Raw genomic sequence first — 17,421 nt, forward strand, 5'->3', positions numbered from 1 at the left:
TACTAAGCTTAAGAAGTAGGAGAAGGACCGTAGCCGGTCTAAGGAAAGGTAAGACCTACTACCCTAGCGAACCGAGTCTAAAGAGTTACTAGAGCGTCGGTAAAATAGAGGTAAGCCTAATAAGAAGAAGTCGGACCAGGATTTATCGGACTTATTAGACGACGAGGACGACGGTAATAAGGGCCGTAAGAATAGCCGTAAGGACGGTAGTCGTAAGGGTAGGAAGAATCGCCCGAGTACCGACTTAGATAGTAACCCTATCTCCGTATATACGACTTACGACGCCGATATAACTACTAGCATCAAGTCCTCTAACGAGCTAAAGGCCCCTACTAAGTTCGATCTAAAGAGCGATAATATTAAGTTCTAAGAGTAGTAGCGTACTACCGAAGCTAAGCTCTAAGCCTCGAAGTACCGTACCGTAAAGGACTCCCTTTAGAACGTCTAGAGCTAGTTAAAGAACGGTATATAGACCTATATCGACTTAAAGATCCCTAGTCTTACTAAGTCTACGGAAGGTACGACTACTTAGTACGCTTCTAGAGATAAGATAATAGAAGATCTAGCCCGGCGCTACGGTACCCGTAATACCTATACTAATCCTATAACTAAGCTTAATAGTCTATAGTAGGGTAATAAGGAGAGGTTTAGTGACTTCTACCTATCCTTCCGTAAGAACGCCGATATCGTTAACCTTAATAACGGCGCGAAGGAAAAGAAACTCGAGAAGGACTTCCTACTCCGTAAGTTGAACTCGCGCTACGACAACCGTATTATAAACGAGGACATAGTTAATATGACCCTTAAGCAAGTCGTGTCTACGCTATATAACTACGAGGACAAGTTTAAGGCGTTCGACCTTAAGTACGGTAAGACCGGTAACGGTAATAAGATCTAAGGTAATAAGAAGACTACTAAGGGTAACGATAATAAGAAGGATACGGCTTCGGGGAGTAGCGGTAATAATACTAACCCGAACGCTAAGACTAAGTAGGCTAATCGAACTTAGGCATTTTAGTATATCTAACCTTTAGATACTACTCGCGCCTAGGAATATATCGATTAGAATCGGTACTTAAATTACGAATAAGAAGGTTACCGCCGTGTCGATACCGGTTAGTACCCCCTTCGAGATATCGCCCGCCGTCTATTTACGCTAGGCTATAACCTAAGTAATAACCGCCGTAAGGGTAGTAATAGTAGTAACGCTAATAATACCGGCGGCGCGGGAAACGCCTAGTCTACTCTATAAGCGTAATACGTAGTAGACCGTACGAGTTAGAGTTACGAGAAAACGAGAAAAAGTATAAATATAAACATAGGCCTCCTAAGAAATGTAAGGTTTTAAGTATATTAGTATACTCTATACTAGCTACAAACTACTCTATAGATAAACACAGTCCGGTAATAGCTTCTTATCTAGTTATACTATATATAGTAAATAGAAAGATCCCTACTCAAACCCTTTATAATAATAGTACTAACTCTACGTACTTTAATATCGACTTTACGTATAAGAACAACCTTAATATAATATAGCTACCTAATCCGTTAGGACTAATATTAGTAGATAGCCGACCTACTAGTGACCTTATTCCTAATAGAATAACGGTATAGATTTAGATCGGCAACTACGTAGAGACTAGGTCTAGCTACTACGTATTACTAGAATATGATATAGTCCTCGGCCGTCCCTAGTACGACGAGTATCAACCTACGTTCTACTATACGTTAGGAACTATAACCCTATTCTTACCGTATTGTCGACAGAACTATATACTCGTAACTGAACTAGTATACGTATAGTCTATTAACAATAAGGGTATTATACTAATAGGCGTTCTTTAGACCGAGATACTAGTACTAGAGAGTTCGCGACCTCAAGCTCTCTCTAATTACGTCAAACCCTACGTAGAGGATAAAGACGAACCTATAGTAGTATAGGAGACGTATACGACGAAGGTAGTAATACGACATACCGTCGATATCTACGATAAACCGGAACCGTCTTATTACGTCCGCTAGCTACTACCCGCCGATAGGGTTGAAACACTTAAGCGCCTAGTACGTCGAACGAAGAAAGAACTAAAGGTCGAGACTGAGCCGGAGATCGATATTAAGCCTATTAATATAGAAGCACTTCGGCGTATAAGCCGGAGGAAGGGCTATAAAGTATATATAATATAGATGTTTAATCTAAAAGAAAATCTTAATAAGTAAGTCGCGCGAGACCCGCTATCCGCGTATATACTAGAGGCTTTTAGTATAAGAGCGAAGCTAGTACTAGGAGGTAGCGCGGCGATGTTAGTAGATACTAACACTTAAGAAAATATAGATAGATAGGACGAGCCCCGGGGTGACTATACCTAGCAGTAACATAACGCCTCTACTATATTAGCTAACGACTATTAACGTTTTATAAACGGTAAGGACAAAGACTACGATCCTATCCCTTTGTTACTAGTAGAGTTTAGGGAAATAGCTAGGCTATTTAGCCGTAAGGAAGTAGACAAGGTCCTACCGCGACGGCCTAGCGTAGACTATAAGATCAAGCTAAAGAATAGTTAGACACCGCTATTCCGAAGACTATACTCCTTCTCTATATAAGAGAACGAGGTAATTAAGAAGTAGATCGACGACTAACTTAAGAAAGGTTTTATTTAGAGAAGCGTATTACTAGTAGTAGTACCTATTCTAATAGTCAAAAAGCCGGATAGAGGGCTACGAGTATACGTAGACTATAGAGCTCTAAACGCGCTTACGACGAAGAGTCGCTACCCGATTCTACTATTTTAAGAGACCTTAGATCGTATTACTAGCGCGTAATAGTTTACTAAGCTAGATATTATCGCTACGTTTAATCGCATCTGTATTATAGTAGGAGACGAGTAGAAAATGGCCTTTACTACTAGATATAGGTAGTTTAAGTACGTAGTTATACCCTTTAGACTATATAATGTACTAGGAACGTTTTAGTTATTTATAAACGACATACTAAGGGAGTTTCTAGATGACTTCGTGTTATATTACCTTAATAACGTACTTGTCTTTAGTAAGACAAGAGAAGAGTATGTCTAATATATCCTAAAGGTTCTATAAAAGCTAGATACCGCCGGGCTCTAGTTAGATATTAACAAATACAAGTTCTTTAGACACGAGACTACTTATCTAGGTGTTATTATCACAAATAAGGGCATTAAGATATACCTAGCTAAGATTAAATACGTTAAGAATTGGCCTATACCCGCGAATATTACCGACATCTTATCGTTTATAGAGTTTACTAACTTCTACCGTAGGTTTATTAAGGATTTTAGTAAGATCTACTTACCTATAACGAAGCTCACGAGGAAGAATGTCTTATAGGACTAGTCTCTAGCATATTAATAGGCATTCGAGGTATTAAAGCAAGCATTTATCGATATGCCTATCTTAAAACACTTCTACCTAGGGCGAGAGACTATTCTAGAAATAGATACCTTAGAGTACGTAATAGTAGTAGTACTCTTATAACGTAACGAGTAAGGAGTATTATATCCTATAAAGCTAAGCCGCGCTAACCCGATACGGAAGGTCCGCGGTTTACCCGGGCCGACGTAGCTATAGTAAGGGGTCGCGGGCTACCCGTAATAAAACCCTACCGAATACGGTCCTTAAGGTACTCCGGAGTCTCTACGGCCTAAAGTAGGTAGCTAGAGACTAGAATATACTCTATATCGCTACGTTAGTTAAAATAGAATTCTACTAGTCCGAGGTAGACCTATATCTCCTTACTTATACTAAGAGAGACATTATACTACTTATCTATATAGACGATATACCTATTACAGTACTAAGATTAGCCGATATCTGATAGTTTAAGAAGCAGTTCGCGTAATACTTTAAGATTAAGGATCTCGGGGAACCGGAGAAACTACTAGGACTAAAGATTACTCGCGATAGGCGTAATAGTACCCTAAAACTCGACTAGGGCTATTATATCTGTAAGGCCCTTACTAAAATAGATATAGTAAAAGAAAAGGCAAGCCTAACACTCTCGCTAATAGATAGTTACGATGATCTCCGTCCTATAGCCCCGAACGACGAGAGATGTAGTAAGGATAACTACTAGAGCGATAATAGGACCTAGATATAGCTAATAACTATAACGAGACCGGACCTAGCCTTCCTACTCGGGAGAACTAGCACATATGTCGCGGATCTAACAAAGCGGTATATAAAAGTACTAAAGAAGGTCTCGAGATACCTAAGGTTGTTCCCCGACCTAGGGTTAATATTTAGACGTAGTAGCGGTACCCTAACCGGATAATTAGACTCCGACTACGCGATAGATCGAGTAGATAGGGTCTTAATTCTAGGACATGTCTAGCTAGTATACGGTACGCCTATATCCTAGATAAGTAAGAAGCAAAAGTCTATAGTAACCTCTACTATAGAGGCAGAGTTTATAGCGATAAACGCCGCCGCGAAACAATCCTAGTTCCTAGCGGCTATCCTCCGAGAGATGAACTACCCGGGGCTAGTAGGAGACTACTCTTTCTAACTAATAGTCCTAGCCGATAAGAGTACCGTCGACGAACTGAGACTAGTACGCCTTATAGGGGATAACTAGGCGGCTCTAACCTTAGTTAAGGACGCCTATATCTACGAAAGATCTAAGTATATTAATATTGCCTACAACTATATTAGGCACCTCTAGTAGTAGAGGAAGATTAAAGTAGAGTACTACTATACTAAGGAGATAGTAGTAGATAGTTTGACTAAAGCGCTAGCCGGTCCCTAGTTCTAGACCTTCGTACGATAGCTATAGCTAGTATAGTAGGAACAATCGTTCCTCGCCTTACGACCTAAGTAGGAGTATTACGAATATAGGTTAGTAGGTATATCGTACGGTACTAAGACTAACTTAGTATATACTAAGCTAGTCGAGACAATAGTACGGCAATACTACCGAGACACCGTACGAATAGTAAGAGCGACTTAGAGGACCTAAAGTCGCTTAGCTAGTTAGTACGAGACTGTCGGAGGAACTGCCGTCGTAGGATAAGATATAGATAAAACCGATAAGGCGTAGTAAAACAGAACTAGGACTAGAGCGAAATCCCTCTATATAGGTATAAGAGACGTAGTCTCTATACCGATAGTAGAGACACCTTTAGTACTAAACACTGTTCTACTATATATCTTCGTATACTATATTAGTCCTTCCTCCTTCTCTATTACGTGTCCTAACTTCCGTATATATATATATACTATACCTGTTTTTACTATATACGACGAATACGCCGGTATATAGAGCGTAAGGATCTTATAGTCTAGATAGTAGTCCTTAAAACCCTAGTTTAAATAGCTCTTATAGCCGGCCAAAATAAGTAACCTATAGCTACTTATAGAACGCGCCTCTATATACGCGTTAAAGTACTTTAACTACTTAAGGCTAAGTACGTTACTTATCTATCTATTCTCGGAGACCGTAAGCTTCTAATTCCGTAGTATATCTACCTCTTCGTACGATACCAAAATATAGACGCGCCCTTTATAGATAATAAAGGGCGGGGTCGAGTAGCTAGCGGTATAGATACTCTAAGTAACTATAACCTACTCTCTATTACTAGGCTAAGTAGCCGTAGGGCGAGAGCGTTATTCTAAGCTAGTAACGACTTTTATAGAGCTAATCACGTCTATTTAAAAGCCCGTCTTATTGAAGTTATAGATATCCTCGTTATATACGCTATAATTAGTGATCGTCTCTTATATAAGCTTATACTAGGCGCTTATAACTTCTAGAGCTTCCTAGAGTATTCTCTAACGGTCCTTCGCTCGGTTAAAGGCCGGTTTAAGCTCGGTAGAGCGCGAAATAAATCTCTCTACCTAGTTCTTACCTACCGGATCCGCCTCGCGTTTACCGAGTAGCTTATCCGCTATATCTACCACCTCGCTAAGGGTAGGTACAAATCCTCGCGAGTCAAGGTCGAGGATAAGAGACATAACTACTAACTATATAAGGACCTTACTAGGGCCGAAGTAAGTATAGCGATCTAAATTAAGTCTTGTTAAGATGTAGTATCTCAAAGGGAGTTAATAATTAGGAAGTGATCTAGTAGCCTAAAGCATCTTCGATGACTCAGCTTATAGAGAGATACCTTCTCTCCCCTTTAGCTTAGATAGACATCTAATATAATCAACATATTAGTTCCTAATATGTTACTATATACTCGTACTATTAGTCAGTTAAATATTGATCTCTTACTCTACTCCGCTACTATCTACCCGTATCTATTTAATAAGTCTAAATATATTAGGTAGAGGGCCTACCTATTTAGAAGATTCGTACTAGATATCGAGAGCTTAGTGACCTTAGCTTACTAATATAGCTACCTATTGCAAAGCCGGGAGTATATACTACTACGATACCCGTAGTAAGTAAGCGGTAGGGATACGTAGAGATATTAAGTAGAGAGAAGGGACTATAAGGCCCTTATTAAAGACAAAGGCAATATCCGCCGGATTATACGGTAGATACTACGATAAGGTTTCTTCTAATAATTTAGCCTAGTAAAGGAGACGGAAGGGTAGATAGACAAGAGGCGGAAGCTAGAGGGGTTATAGATAGGATAGTTATTAGGGTAGGCCTATAATACTAGCGTACCCTTAAAAAGGAAAGCGTAAGGTATAGGGACGAGAGATAGGACCTATAGGAGAGAGGAGGGGTTTTTACTAATATAGTTCCCCCTTTATATATAGCAAACAAGATAGTATAGTAACATAGGCTATAGGGCACTATAACAACTTAATAAAATATCTATCTATCTATATATATTATTTCTATCTAAACCTTATGTTTAGGATACTACTATATATTACGTTGGATTTATAGAGACTCTATTACTGTACGCTATACCCCTTAGACTCCGTACCTAGACATCTTTAACTACGTTAAGCGATATACTAGTGAGACGCTTATCCTTACCGTCGAGTCTAACGCCTAGGCTTCCCTCGAAGATATATAGGACGAACCTTATTTAATTTAGATAGCTTAAAGTTCTCTTCACCCTGTTTCTTTAGCTCTAACGCCGCGGAGGTGTCTAGCTACATTAGGTAACTCCTAGGTAATAGTAGTCTAGGCTACGGTACTACTAGCGCCTACGGCTCTATAGGTAAAGCTCTCCTAAGATAACTAGTAGTAACTTATAGAGGACGTAAAAAGTATAGAAACTAACGATTAGCTCCTATACTAGTCTCTATAGGTAATGATCACTTAGCTACGTACGGCGCTTATACTATCGTATTACCGAGGGTAATAAGAAATAAGGACGACGTCCTAGGCAATTAGTAAGGCCACCCGGAATTAATACTACTATAGCTAGGTATCGGTCGCGGTATCGGTACTAGGCCCCCGCCTAACGTACGATATAGTCACGATCCGTATTATAGTAAAGGAAGACTAGGCCGAAGTTACGAAGCTATCGAATAAGGAGCTCGCCTAGCGGATTAATTAACTAGGGGTAGTCGTAGTGAACTAATAGTCTAATAGTACTCTATAGATCTATACTAGCTCTACTAGTACTAGGGAGTACCTAGAGGTATAGCTATAGTAGGTATCTAAGGTTACGGTAATAGTAAAGGTCTTAAAGAAGTAATTTACGATCCTAGTCTACGATATACCTAAAGAGTTTAACCTAACTAACTAAGGTCACCTACGTACTCTCTAAGAGGATAACCCGGTCACTCTTAACTCTCTAACCTAGAAGGCGACTTAGCTTAATAGGAAATAGCTTGAAGGTAAGAAGGCCTCGGCGCTAATCGTATAGCTATAAGACACGAAAGCGGTAGATCTAGTAATAGAACAAGGCCTAATCTAGTAATATAGCCTTAAGCTAGTCGAAAAAGCACTCCTTATCCTTTCGTATCCTCTAATACTTCAAATGCTAATAGTATAGACACCAAACCTATACGTATATAAACAAGTAGGCCTACTCGGACTATATAGGAGACTATATATCTAGGGACTATACATCGGCTACGAGGCGGTACGCGACCTATCCGGGGTACTACCTATCGTATAGCGCGGAATACCTATAGCGGAAATTAGTAAAAAACAAGGCAATTATAAACAGAACCGTCGCCCTAAGATTCTACGGCGACCGTAAGGCTAGTCTCTACCGGAACTAGCTAGCGGCGGTCGGGTATAAGCGCTCTAGGGCCGAGAATAATATAAAGGATACGTAACCTAGGGCGTACGAAAGGCTACGTAGTCTACTAGTTACGGCGGGGGAATCTAACTAGGCCCGGCTCCCCTTTAGTATATAACTAATAGGCGTAGACTAGGACGCGCTAGGTAGTAGGATATAGGACATTATAGAGGAAATGATTGTTAATAACGAGAACTAGCCTCGATACGCTTAGTATTATCTAGTATAACGTTAACTATAGTAAGGATATAGTATAGAACTATTTCCTATACGAGGCGGACCCGTACGTCTACTACGTCCTAGTATTCTAGGAGCTATAGATTAACCTATACTATAAGAGACTAACGACATAGAAGTTACTAGGCTATATAATATACCTACGAAGCGATAGTAGACCCCGTACGTGCTTCTATATTAGTAAGGATATACTAGAATCCGACTAGGAGGTAGTATACTACGTAGACGAAGAAGGCGGGGGAGACATTCCCTCTCTCTACGTAGGTAGTACTTAGATATACAATATATATATATATCTAACCGCTAGCCTCGAGGTCTAGTCGCGACCCTAAGGTCTATAGACACCTAGAGAGTACGCTTAAGAGACAAGGGTACTATATTGTAGTAGGAGACTTTAATATATACTACCCTTCCTAGGAAAGCCTTATATAGCCGTACCCTATAGCCGACGAAGTAATGGACTTAATAGCGAGTAACGTAATTGCCCTTAATACTCCGAAGGACCTAGGTACCTAGAAGAGAGGAGGACTCTAAGGTACGATCGACCTCTCCTAGATCTTAGATAGCTACTACTATAAGGTAACCTACTATAGGATCGAATATAAACTCGAGGCGTCGTTAGACTATATACTAGTTAGGACCTCTATTACGATATAGATATAATATATACTAGCGAGAACCCCTAAGCTAAACTAGGGAAAGTCCTACTAGGCTAATATCTAGGTATACCTCGACGACTCCGAGAGGCTAGTCTAGATCGCGTAGTAGTAATACAATAGTAAAGACGAGATAGACGAGGTAGTCCAAGGGTTAATAGACGAAATAAGAAAAGCGACCTTACTTTATATTCCGCTTACTTAACTAACGATATAGTCTAAACTATACTAGACGCCGAAGTATACTACGGTAGTAAGAGAAGTAAGGAGAGCCCGCCGGGTATAGACGAGTATCTATAGCGAGGAGGCCTAGAACGTATTTAGGGAGGTATACTAATAGAAGAAAGCTACGATACGGAGGGAGAAAGTAGTCGGCTAGAGGGCTATAGTAGAAGAAATCGCTAGTAAGCTAGCGAGGATGTAGAAGCTAGCGAAATAGGCCCGATAGGACCCTATATAGAGCCCCTCCTTCTCTATCCTAGCGCTATAATCGCCTAGTAGCCCGGTTAGCGACCCCGAGGCTAAGGCGCGTCTACTAGCTAGTAAGTTCTTCCCGCCCCTAGTCGAGGCTAATCTAAGCGATATAAATAGCTCTACTCCCCTAGCCCCTAGTATCGCGGTCTAATAGAATATATCCGAGGGAGATGTTACCGCTATACTTAGGAATATACCGGTCAAGAAAGCCCCGGGGCCGGATAGGATCCTAAACGAACTACTAAAGAAGTATAGAGATTAACTAGCCCTAGTAGTCGTAGCGATCTTTAACGCCTACCTATAGACCGGATACTACCTTACGGTATTTAAACAATCGACGATAGTAGTCCTACGTAAGCCGTAAAAGGAAGACTATACGTAGGTAAAGTCGTACCGCCTAATTACGCTCCTTAATACTCTTAAGAAGGCGCTTAAGAGGCTAATTATAACGAGACTCTTTAAGGCGGTAGAGGAGTACTCCCTACTCCCGGATACCTAGATAGGTACGCGCCTATAGCGATTGACGCTATCCGCGATAGAACTTATTACCTCTTAGGTAAAGGCTATCTAGTATAGGAATAGGGACAAGGTAGTATCCTTACTTAGTCTAGATATATCGGGAGCCTTCGACTACGTATTATACCCGCGGCTACTCTATATCCTAAGGTCGAAAGGACTCTCTAAGTAGCTTATTAACTTCGGACGGTTCTACCTCTAAAACCGTAGTACGTCGATCCTAGTCGGTTAGTATAAGTGTTACGGCTACGTAAGCGGCCCGCTTAGACCCGCGCTACCGGCTTACCTAAATAGGCAAAAGACGAGGTCGTAAAGCTTATAAGCTTTATACTAGCGGAGCCTTATCTAGGCTCACTTCGGATAATAGACTACCCTAAGTACCGCCGTAATAATAAACGCCTATTTTAAGTAGTCTATACTAGAGTCCCGTAAGGCTTAACGCTAGTACCTATCCGATTCTACTTCTTTATAGCGACGTTACTCCTAGCCCTAGAATCCTAGAATACCGCTACGAGCGGCTTCGTAGACGATACGAATATCCTAGCGTAGTCGTCCTCGACTAAGGAGAACTATAGGCTACTAGAAGAGAAGCATAAGATCTACGAGGACTAGGCTAGGAGGCACGGGGCTCGGTTTGCCCTAGAAAAGTACAATCTAATACACTTTACGCGCCGGCTACGTTTCTATAATAGATAAGCTTCTATCTAGATATAGGGGTATACGGCTAACCCGTTAAAATAGCTTAGGATTCTCGGCTATAGGTAGACCCGGCGCTACGGTAGAGGAAGTACGTATAGGCAATGTTATAGAAAGCTAAACAGAATATAGCATTATACTAGAGGCTTACTACGTCTATATAGGGGGCGGAGTTTTGGTAGTTACGACTTCTATATACTACTATTATACGGCTAGTCCTTACCTATAGTAGCTAAGTATAGTCCTTAGGTAAGAGGGCCTACCTATTAAAGGGACTCGTCGCGCCGTTAGCGAAGATCTAAAACTAATGCCTAAGGAAGGTCACCGGGGTATATAAGTCGATACTAACGAGGATACTTAAGTACGAGACCGCTATACCGCCGATCGACCTATATATCTAGGGACTACGGACCTCCTACTTAGGCAAGTCGGCATAGTACCTAGTATAGAAGGTCATCGCTAGTACAGTCGTAAGGGCCCGCGAATTAGTACTAGCGTATAAGGGCATTCGACCCGGAAACGAGCCGAACTACCGGGTAAGGGACGAATAGCTAGTAATATAATAGGAAGGTAAGAAATCGTTTATAGAGTAACTATAGAAAGAGAGGGGGAACAACTAGGTTATAGAGTATAGTAGACGCCCTTAGCTAGCGGCTTAACCTAAGGAATAGTTAGCTACGAAATCCGCGGTTAAGTACCCCCGAAGCTTATCTACTACCGCCTTACGAGGGTATAGAGTAGTATAGTAACCTAACTACGAAGCGAATATATCGGCCTCTAGAGGTACCTATTATAGAGGAAGGTTCTAGAATATACAAATACTAGCTACTTCTACGGCTATTACTCCTAGAATATACGGTACGTACTCCTCGTCTATCCGAGGTAGTTGCTAGGAATAGGGGAGTAGATAGTAAAGGCGAGAAACCGGACGATTAGGGTACTTCTTAATAACGTTAAGGACCTACGGCGTATTACGAACTAGATACTAGAGAAGGGCTGGCTAGAACAGTACCGCCTAGTAGGAGTAGTATAGGAAGAGAGGATACGGCGTAGCGCGACGAGACCGGCTAGGAGCGGGGGCTAACGGGGTAGTAATATAGACTACGTACGTTTAGAGGGAAAGCTAATATAGATAAGGAGAAGTCGGGGACGGGAAGGGTTTTTACCTATTCGGGTTTCCCTTTATATATAATAGTAGATATATACCTATATAGGCCGAATAGGGTCCTAGAACAGGGGAATAATAAATCTATCTATCTATATAGTTCGAGTAGGCCTACTTATTTATATGAGTAAAGGTTTAGTATCTATACTATTAGTATTTAAAGTATTAGAGGACACGAAAGGATAAGGAGTACTTTTCGACTATCTTAAGGCTATATTACTAGATTAGGCCTTTTTCTTCTACTAGATCCGCCGCTTTCTCGTCTTATAGCTATACTATTAGCGCCGAGGCCTTCTTACCTTCTAGCTATTTCCTATCGAGCTAAGTCGCCTTCTAGATTAGAGAGTTAAGAGTAACTAGGTTGTCTTCTTAAAGAGTACGTAGGTGACCTTAGTTAGATAGGTCGAACTCTTTAGGTATATCGTAGATTAGGATCGTAAATTACTTCGTTAAGACCTTTACTAATACCGTAACCTTAGATACCTATTATAGCTACGCCTCTAGGTGCTTCCTAGTAGTAGTAGGGCTAGTATAGATCTATAGAGTACCGTTAGACTGTTAGTTCACTACGACTACCCCTAGTTAGGTAATTCGTTAGGCGAGCTCCTTATTCGATAGCTTCGTAACTTCGGCCTAGTCTTCCTTTACTACAATACGGATCGTAACTACATCGTGCGTTAGGCGGGGGCCTAGTATTGATGCCGCGACCGATACCTAGCTATAGGGGTGTTGATTCCGGGTGGCCTTACTAATCGCCTAAGACGTCGTCCTCATTTCTTATTGCCCTCGGTAATAGGATAGTACTAGCGCCGTACGTAGCTAAGTGATTATTACCTATAGAGACCGGTATAGGAGCTGATCGTTAGTTTCTATACTTTTTACGTCCTCTATAAGTTGCTACTAGTTGTCTTAGGGGAGCTTTGCCTATAGAGCCGTAGGCGCCGTTAGTACCGTAGCCTAGGCTACTATTACCTAGGAGTTGCCTAATGTAGCTAGGCACCTCCGCGGCGTTTAGAGCTAAAGAAATAGGGTAAAGAGAACTTTAAGCTATCTAAATTAAATAAGGTAGAACTCCCTTAATTCTAGGGGTAGTAGCCTACTTTATAGATCGTTAGAATAGCCTTAATAAGGGCTTTCGATTATATCGTATTTAGCGATAGCGCCGATAGACGTCGTCGATTTAGGTCCTATACGTATAACGTGCTTTACTACCGAGCGGGCTATACTACCGAGCGGGCTACTTTTACTAAGAACTATACTACTTCTAATTTAATTACGACGGTATCTTAATACGACGACATCCTATAGAATCGTTACTAGGAGGACAATTCCTCTTTAGATCCTTCGCTATCTAGCGAGTCTACTTAATAGGTACGTACGTTATACCCCGACTTGCTATATCGCTTATAGCGTCGTAACCTTAGTACTAGCTAAACACTATCTAGCGACTCTCTACTTACTTCCTACCTCCTAGTATCCTCTAGAGGTATTAATTACGACGCCTGATCGAAGGTTAGAGACCCTCTAGACTAAATGTACTTGCGCTTTTGTGCTTTTGCTATATAAGGGCCTCGTTAGACTTACGTAGCTTACTAAACTCGGTTTATATAAGAGCTATCTAATACGCTATCTCTCTACTCCCTCTCTATTGCCCTATCAAACGACCTTCCTCTTTCTACTACGCCTTTCTAAACCCGTAACGACGCTCTAAGACGTAATAACACCTATTATAAACCCTATCTCGTCGAAGTTATAGGTGTCCTAGTTAAGGATGCTATACTTCTCCTTTATATTACGTATAAGTAAGAACTACTTCTCGATAACGTCTAGATCTTCTATTAGAGCTCCCTAACGATCGTATCTACGTGTTATATGAACCTTTAGCTCACGATGCCGCCTAATAAATCTGTCTATCTAATATAGACTAGCGGGCTTAATACCCTTCTCTTATAGTAATAAATCGGCTATTACTCGTATACTAGCCTTTAATAGCGGGAAACCTCTAAGATCTAGCTCGAGTATATACTCAAGTATCACCCTCTCTTCTAGCTCTATAAGCTTCTTCGAATTAGGCTCGTAGTCACCCCGAGGAGGTCGTCTATTTAATCGATACCCTAGTATAGTTCGAGACGCGTCGTATACCTTTATAGTAGGTTGATTCGTGATTGTCGCGTCGCGTTTCGTAGCCTAGACAGCTCAGGTCAGTTTGGCCTCGTTTAAAGACAATATACGCTATAATAGTAGTTATATAGCTATATCTATAGAAGTGGTACAGTTCTTAGTATAAGTGGCCCGCTCGGTAGTATAGCCCGCTCGGTAGTAAAGCACGTTATACAAGATAACGTTTATATAAAAGCTTAGGTATTAAGCTATATCTAGCAAATTAATATATAAACTCGTCCTAATACCGTAAATAGAAAGGTAGTTATTCTAGCCTAGATCTCTAAGGTAGTAAGGCGCTCTATAATCAACTCTACCCCCTACTAGTTATAGTAATTGATTATATAAGTATCTAAATAGTTATTTTATACCTAGTAGTCCCTAAAGTTAATGCTTAACTTACTAATTAAGCTAGAAAGAACAGTAAGGCTAATAAAGCCTTTGTCGCTTAGTAATATCTTCTTCGTATTAGTAATAGCCTTATTACGTTCCTAGTCCTTACGACTATTACAATTTAATACGCTAAGTAGCTACTTGCGGTCGTCTCTTTAGTAGTAGTTAATAAAGTTTTTCTAGTACTTCTCCTATTACTCTAAGCGCTAATCCTTTACTAGGCGCTTATCGGGGTTAATTATATTATATATAAATAGGCCTATATAATAGGTATCCTTAGGCTCGCCGGTAATATTCTAGTAGTCGTTTAGCCTAATATTATTCTTATTCTTATTCTTATTACCGTAGCTACTACTATAGTTACTCTCCTTTTAACTAGTACCCTATAATATAGTAGGCGCTCTTTCTTCCTCTACTAAGGTTTCTCCGGAGAAGGTTATAAAGAATAATCGACCGTTAGTTATTACTAGTACGGTATCGCGTATCTATTCGAGGTAACGCTTCGTAAGCTTTTATAGTAACATTTTCTTACGCTTCTACTTATTATATAGAGAAGTACTATAGGCTAGAGCCTACATCTACTAAATAGTAAGTAGGGAGTGTCTACTATATCTTAGTCTATAAAACTGACTAGTCTAAGTACTACTTATTGATTCTATATACGCTAGCTAAAGAGAGTTATAGGCATTAGTTGTGTCTATCTAAGTACTAACGCGTATTAAGAGCAACTTAGTAACATATAAAGCAACTGTCCGTACCGGATACCTATCGAGATATATAGCTCTAAAGCTAGCCTATTTCGAGGTTCTAGTCACCCTATTTCTATAGCTTAGCTACGGCCCTAAGCCCCCTTCTAGACTAGCCGAAACTTAGCTAGAACATCACCTGACTTAGATTATAAGCTATACTAGCAATTTACTACAAACCTACTATATACCCTTAACGTATATAGCTCGAGTAATATATAGAATACTTATAAGACCTTACGCTATAACCTAAACGGCCGCCCGCTAGTCCTCTCGAAAAGGAGAAGGCGAACTAGAGACATAGACTCTAGACTAGAAGCCTAGCTAGTAAGCATTAAGCAACTTGTAAGGGAAACCTACGCCTACTAAAAATAGACACAAAGTACACTACTACTAAGCTAGTAACAATATAGCTAGTAATAATAGCTAAACGAGTAATAGCTGTTAAATAGGTACGAGTTGCGCAGCAGTGGAAGACGGCGGATCACACAAAAGACGAAGAAGGACCCAATGGGATAGCGTGTATCTACATACAGTATCGCCGGTGTTGGTGTAGGTAGATGCTAGGTGTCCGGATGTTGGCCAGCCTATAGGCTGGCAAACCCTAGTCACGTGATCTAATCACATGACACACCCACACCTACATGCTTGTCCTGCGGCCTGTATGTTCTCAACACTCCCACTCAGGCCACATGGTCTCCTACAATCCCTTTACGCAAGCTGGAGCTGCCTTACAAAGTTTTGGAACTGCTGGCCATTGAGGGGCTTTGTTAACCCATCAGCAGCCATGTCCTTTGTATGGCAGTAGTCCACTGCAATCTTCTTCTGCCACCAGAGATGTCTGACATAGTTATATGCAACATCAATATGCTTTGACCTTTCATGCACATGGGCATCTTTGACAAGTGTCAAAGCGGCTTGGTTGTCACCCATGAGCTTGACTGGCCTTAGCTCGTCAACAGTGCCCTTGCTTGCCCTTACACTCGGCTGGAAAGAGCTCTTTCCCACCAGTTCTGGGCACCCCATTTCCCTGAGGACAGCAGCAAGAAATTGTGACTGCTTTGCGGCTGCGTTCATAGCCATGAACTCAGCTTCCATTGTTGATGTTGCAACAGACTTCTGCTTCCTACTCATCCAGGACACAGGTGATCCACAAAGGAACCACACGTATCCCAGAATTGAGACTCTATCCACTTTGTCCATGGCGTAGTCAGAGTCCGAGTATCCCTGGAGATTGCCCCCTCCCTTTCTATACATAAGACCTAGGTCTGGGTACGACCGCAGGTATCGGGAGAGCTTCTTCAAAGCCTTCATATGCTGCTGCGAGGGATCAGCAACAAATGAGCTAATTCTTCCAAGGGGGAATGCTAAGTCTGGCCTTGTCATTGTCATTGGCCACATCCAGGTACCATTGTGGCTCTGGTAATCCTGTTTGTTGCACCTCTCATCCATAGGTGCCGTAGGTACTAAATGCTCGTAGCTCTCCATAGGTGAGTGGGTTGGCGTAGCCTTCTCTCTAGCCATGTTCATCTTGGCTAAGTTAGCGTGGACATAGTGTCCTTGATCAAGCTTCAAAGTGCCTTGGGACCTGTCTCTTGTAATCCTCATTCCAAGGATCTTCGTAGGTTCACCAAGATCTTTAATCTTAAACACTTTTCCAAGCTCAGCCTTAAACCACTGAACATCTGACAGCTTCGGAGCTGCAATGGGTATGTCATCCACATGGGTAAGGACCATAAGGTCTCTATCCGTATGGATAAGTAGGCATGGATCTACCTGGGACTGGGTAAATCCAATCTTCTCTAGCTTCGCAACACAGAGCTTGTTTCAGTCTCTAGCTGCTTGCTTAAGCCCATAAAGGCTTCGTAGGACCTTGAACACCATGTTTGGAGGTGCTTCAACTCCTGGGGGTGGGATCATATAGATGTCTTCAAGAAGGCTGCTTTGGGTAAAAGCATTATTCACATCCACTAGGTGCATCTCGAGATCTCTCTCACATACTACTGCCATGAATACTCGGAGAGTATCATGTCTAACAGTAGGTGCAAAGGTCTCTTCGAAGTCAACCCCATATTTCTGTGAAAACCCTCTTGCAACTAGTCTTGCCTTGAACTTCTCAATGGCTCCACTAATCATTCTTTTCACATCAAAGACCCACCTAGAAGTAATTAGATTCGCACCCTTTG

Source organism: Fulvia fulva, chromosome 3, assembly GCF_020509005.1.
Source record: "Fulvia fulva chromosome 3, complete sequence".
Taxonomy (NCBI): Eukaryota; Fungi; Ascomycota; class Dothideomycetes; order Mycosphaerellales; family Mycosphaerellaceae; genus Fulvia; species Fulvia fulva.